The sequence below is a fragment of the Triticum urartu genome, chromosome 6A, assembly GCF_056163025.1.
Source record: "Triticum urartu cultivar PI428250 chromosome 6A, HENAU_Tu73, whole genome shotgun sequence".
Classification (NCBI taxonomy): domain Eukaryota; kingdom Viridiplantae; phylum Streptophyta; class Magnoliopsida; order Poales; family Poaceae; genus Triticum; species Triticum urartu.
Window position 1 is genome coordinate 43971685 of NC_141878.1, and position 6316 is coordinate 43978000.

General features: G+C 42.2%; 1 pseudogene; it reads right to left on the reverse strand.

Annotated features, from left to right (window-relative positions):
* Positions 1-3453: 3453 nt before the first annotated feature.
* LOC125516476 (uncharacterized) lies at positions 3454-5082 on the reverse strand (annotated as a pseudogene).
* Between the last annotated feature and the right edge of the window lie 1234 nt (positions 5083-6316).

A 6316-nucleotide genomic window follows, 5' to 3' on the forward strand; every position in this document is an offset into this window, starting at 1 on the left:
GAAAGTAAAGTTAGAAGAAGAAGACTAGAAGAAGATTATTATGATGCAACTAAAATGTGAAGATTATTATGATGTCCGAGTTCAATTTGTTTTCTATCATGTCCTATCATTGTGTTGTTCACTCCAAGGATTAATTCCCGAATATACTCACCTGCAATCTTGGATGCCATATATCATATATCCGGTTACAGTTTTTTACATCTTTGGACAGCAGAATAAATTGGTCCCATTATTAATGAACTGGTGAACACTTGATGCAAAGGAGCATGTCATCTATTAGTTTCTCACTGATCGAACTACCACTGTATAGGTCATTATGTTCACATAAAAAAGGAATTGGAAGTTGAGCATGCTCTCATGTGCTCTTTGTTTCTGAATCTCCTAGACTGAGCAGAGGCAGGCACGTGGAGATGATCATGAACCAACACGTTATGGATTCTGATGTCAATGGTGGGGAGTATTTTAGAAAATGTTTCGTGCAAAAGGTGTGCTCAAGTTTAGATGCAGAGAGGTCTGCACCACTGTATTCATAACCATCCGTACATTATGGTGGAGTTGAGGAAAGGAGCATTACCAGGGATGTGATTTTAGCAGCATCTATAGATAAATGGCTGCTACAAAGGGCAGAAGACGCATGCAGTCACCAGCATCAACTTTTGGAGTGTGCGCTACTGGGATCAGTCTCTCCAGCTTCAGGTAAGCTATTCACTCAGCCACTCAGCTATTTATGTCAGATCTAGAAGTATTTTCTATAGCACACCATGTGTTAGTTTGATCTGATAAGGTTGAAATACTATGAAGCTCATGGCAATCAATGGATTGATTTTGGGGAGTATAGTTTCTGTAATTACTGTGACAGTATGAAACATATATTGCTATATAATCAAGATTTAATGTACACTATTCAGTATACCTGATATGACTATGATAGAGAGAACATAATATACTGTATTTTATTTGTAATTTTGTATACATCTATCTATCTATCTATATGTATCTATCTATAGCTATACTAATTATATATAGACTCCCAACAAATTACACATTAATCAGAAAATAAGAGCCGTTCTATCTAATCCATGTAATCCTTGGCTGAAATCTTGACCAAGAAAAAATCAGCCAGAAAAAACTTCTTGAACGGCCCACAAATAACAAACTATCTTTTTCTAGAAGACTCGCAGTTTTCACGGCTGTAGAAGAAATAGAAGCCGAGTGAGATACTCCCTATCAACAACCGTGAAGATAAGTTAGAAAAAAACATGAAAGGATATACAAAAGCGCTTAAAAGGAGAAGAAGCCGAAAGAGATAAGGGTCACAGTCATTTCACGTACAAGCCAAGGACACCCCAAAAGTATCTACCTTCTCCACGTCTCTTTCTCTCTCCTTTAAGAAAACAACCTGAAGCAACAACGGGCCATGTAATCTCCATGGTCTCCTTAGCCCCAGGAACAATTCATGTTGCTCTCAAATTGTGCAAGCAAGTTCGGGCGTCGATCCGATGTGCTCAAGGAGTGTATTGCATCACAATTGTTTTGTTAAGGTTTGTTTTCTCATCTAGATGAGGTTCGTTTTCTCATAATCTTTTGTTCTGAATTTCTTTCTTCCCTTGAATCTACCATGACTTTGGATCGGGTTCAATTTGTTTTCTATACTATCATGTGATAGTGTTCTGTTTTCCAATGATTAAATCCCGAATATTTTCACCTACAACATATGGATATCTAATCGAGATCATCAGGTCAGATCTGGTGAGCTTATAAATTAAACCTGGTGTCTAGACAAGCAACATCACAAGAAGGAGCATCCTTTCAGTTGTCAACATCGAGCTGGTCAAGCTACTCAAAATTCAATTTTTGCACCGACAAAATATGTCCAGTAACTTTCTGTGAATCACATGTGACAACAACTATTTTTTTCTGACAACTACAGGTTAAATAGAGCATGACCAGCTGCATCGACTGCTCTTAACTGATTCCTACCTGCAGCTCTATAAATAAGCAAGTGTTCATCTGATACCTATTGACTGCAGATTGGGGATAATTAGCAACATAGTATTGATACATAGAAATACTGAGTGAGAGTATGACCAGCTGCATCGACTGCTCTTTTAATAATTCCGCATCAGCTGCCACTCATCTTGACATCCACACCAAGCCTCATATAGATGGTAGGATATCTTCTGTACATAGTAGTTCTTTTGTAACCTGATTGTAATATCATTAATGATGTATCTGTGTAGTCCATATATATGTGAATATGAGACGGGCGAGGTGTGCAATTAGCAGCCCATTCTTTCTGAGCTATACGAGTTTTTCTTGGTTATCCTATTTCGGCGGTTTCATATTTAGAGAAGCTTATGAAATTACACATCATTTGCCTATTTAATAAGGATGTGTTTCACTGGTACCTGTTTTGGCTGATTGAGGTTAATAAGCAACAATATATTGTAAATAAAAATATTGAGCTTTTCCCAATTTGTGGCGCCTAAGTTTTATTTTGGCAGTTTCATATTACAAAACGTTATGAAACTAAATAGCATAGAATTCCTGCAAAAAAAGAAACCGTGCTTTTGATAAATAATAAGATGTCTGTAAATGGTTTCGCATCTTGCAGTGATGCTATGAGAACTTTGAAATATATGATAAATTTTTACTAACAATATCAATGATAAATATATGGTTGTTTTTGTAAGTTGCATTGCTTAAAGATTTTTCGAAAGCAATACCTGAATCTGGCTTTTGTATAGTTCTTTTTGTTTTACCTTTTTTATGGATTAACTTAGCACATATACTGTAATTATTTTCGTTCTGAAGGGGACTATAGGAGGAAAGGTAATACGAGATGATCATCGCACTTCTCCAAATCTGCTCTATCCATGTTCTACCACTATGTTGTCTCTCTCTTTTCTTTCATACCTAGTATTTGTATAAGGTCTGTATGTTCAAATTATCTATCTTACGACATTTTTTGTTGATCGGAATGCTTACTACCTGGCCCTGTACTACGTAATGCATGCAGAAAATATCCAGATTGATCTGAATTGTATACTTTTAAATTAAACCAAATATAATGCATGTGACAAACCAGTTTCAGTATTCATTTTTCACTTTCCCCGAGGCACGTGCTCTAAAAGATTATTTTTTTGATATTCTTACGGTGAGAGAGACATAGGTCAAACTCTCAAAGAATTTGTTGAGGAAGATGATTCCTCTACATAGTCTATATATGTGAACTATGAACCCTTTGGTTCTTTACACCGGCGTGAGTATATGATGCAGAGAATAAAGTGCTTTCCATTTGACCTGTTGGTCAGTAGCGTACACGTTGCACTAGAAAATCATAATTTAGAAAAGGTTCATTCTTAGGATCTGTTGGTTAGGACATCACTTATTGCTATATATGGATTAAATGCCCAAAAAATCCAATTCTTATGGTAAAATATAGTAGAAAGACTAGCCCGTGCATCGCACGGGTTTGACGACTAGTGTTAACCACTGTATGCAGTAACTGAATATCAAATCCACAGCACAGCAATGGCAATCAGCAATCAGCAAGCGGCAATCGTAAACAGGTCGTGACGGAGCTCACCTCGAGCGCTTTGATAGTGAGAAGCAGGACAATGATCTTCTCGGAGAACCTCTGGCGCTCCTCTTGGTCGTGCGAGAGGCGGCGCCTGTAGGAGAGGTTGTAGAAGAGGGACCGGAGCTCCTTGAGCTTGGCCTTGGCGACGGCGAGATCGCGCAGGCAGCTGAGCACCTAGGAGCGGTGGGCGAGGTGCGCCCTGTAGTTCATCTGGATGAGCAGCGCGGCATCCTGCGGCGAAGCTCCTTGGCCTTCCCCTTGCCGTTCCCCATGGCAAAGGCCTGCATCATCAGAAAGACAGACAAATGTCAGACGGTCAGTACACATATGATAGTAGTGCATTGCAAGGGAGCAGAATCCTCAAGCTGATATCATTCAGAGCAGAGTTCAGTCAATCTGTAGCCAGTACTAAGCACAGATCTAGAGTGTGGACACTAGCATCCTCTAAAATTCCAAAATTTCTCTCAAATCCAGCGAGAGGTAACTTGGTTCTATTGGAAATTCTACTGGAAATCACACATTTCGTTCAGATCGGGCCACAGAACTCAAACCCCGGCAAAAATCTCATCTTTCGTGTTGAGTACCATACCTTGCGGATGGCGTCGCAGCCGGCGGTGTTGTCCTCGGGGATCTCCTCGATCTGGACGCACGTCCTCGCCGGCTTCTTCTTCTTCTTGTCAACCTCCTTGTCCTTGGCGGCGGCCTTGATCTTCTTGGGCTTCTCCGGCCTGCACTGCTCGACCTCCAGCTCATCCTCGTCGTCGTCGGAGGCGGTGAAGTCCTCCTCCCAGGTGTAGGCATGCGACCATGGCTTGAGCGAGCCTTTGCCCTTGATCTCGGTGCCCCACTTGGTCTTGGTCTTGCCTCCGGCGCCGCCCTTGGACTTGGCCTCCCACCTCCACTTGCGGTCGAATCCGTCATCGTTGGGGGAGGCGAGCTCCGCCTCCCACTTGAGCGCTCGGCCCCGCCGCGCGGCTTCTCCTCCACCGTCCACTTGACCTTCCGGCCGCCGGGCTCCGTGGCCGCGTAGGTGTACTTGCGGCGCGCCGGTTGCGGGGCGGCCGCGCGGGCCGCGAGCTCGAGCGCGGCGACGCGGTCGGTGAGGTCGTGCAGGAGGAAGGCGTGTGGGGAGGGGATGGGGGGCGGGGCGAAGAAGGGGTCGGTGGGGAGGTAGAGGTCGAGGAGGTAGGGGTGGTGGGGGAAGGCGAAGCGGGATGGGGATGGGGGTGGGAGGAAGGGGCGCAGGAGGCGGAGAGGGAGGAGGTAGGTGGTGGTGTGTGGATGAGATGCGAACGTCTTTTTTTTACCTGGATGGGTGGGGAGAGAGGGAGGGGATAACCCCACAGTTTTTTTTACGTGGAAAAAAATAACCCCATCTCTTTGCCATCTGCCAGCAGATGGCAAAGAATCTTTGCCGTCTGCTGGCAGATGGCAAAGAGGTGGGGCTGGTACGCCGTTACATGCTTGACGGCCATAGGATTTGCCAACCTCTTTGCCATCTGCTGGCAGATGGCAAAGATTATTTGCCATCCACTAGCAGATGGCAAAGAATTGGCTGATGGCAACCATGTTCTTTGCCGTCTGTCAGTTCTTTGCCATCTGTTTTTTATAAGCAGATGGCAAAGATGTTCTTTGTCATCAGCTGGCAGATGGCAAAGAGCTGGCTGATGGCAAATTCCCTGTTTCCAGTAGTGCAAGGTAGAAGCCTCAATATGATCTGAAGACCCGTGGAAGATGGCTGCGACGACACACGAGTGCGTCTGACCGGATTGTGCCCCAGACCCGGTATGTGGCTCGGCTGGGGCTTCCGAATGAGTTTCGGCTTCCGGCTTTTGATGTTAGGCTTAGGTGAGTGGTTTGGGTAGTGGCCCAGCTAGCACCCCTTCATCATTTTGAATAGGAGTAGCGGCATATGTTGCCAAGATGGTGGATTCAGGCACATTGTTGTAATACTTTGTAAGGTCCTCGAGAATAATCAATAAAGTGGCCGTGTACATCTCCTAGATGTAGAGGCCGGGGGTCATCCTCCTTTTCTTAAAAAAAGAAGAAAAGAACTCAAGGGATTTCGTTTTTGCATGGTGGAAGCCATTAAGAAAAGAAACTGAAGGGATGTACCAACCAATGACAATTGATGGGTGTCTCTCCCGGTCAGTTTCAAATGCATTTGTGGCCCACATACAATGAGTTAGTACATACGATGACATGCACATATCAATGGAACGTGTGTTAGCTGGTTCATGGGCGGGTTGGTGGCCCAAAAAAGTGACGATGTGGCGGCATGCAAAGGTAGGAAAATTAGGTAGTGGGGGAGATGGCATGTGTGGGGCTTGCATAATGAGGTGGATAGGCTGTATGTCAAGAGAAATAGATAGTGGAGATGAACTATTTAGGTATTATATAGATTAGAATTATGTTATATTATGTAAATTATGAATAATGTAAATAAAAGGAAATGATTTATTCAAAATAAATTTCATGCACTTTATCAAATATCTTTATTTCAAATAGTTCATGTAATTCTAAAATAATGTTCATATAATTCTAGTAAATTTTCTTATTTAAAATAATATTCATTTAATTATATAAAAGTAAATGGTAATATAATATGTTTATATAAGTAAAATAATACTTATGTTTTAATATATATATATATAATATTATTTTTCATGAATTATTAAAATATTTTAATGATTCAGAAAAACATTCATCTATTCATGTATTTTTAGGCTATAT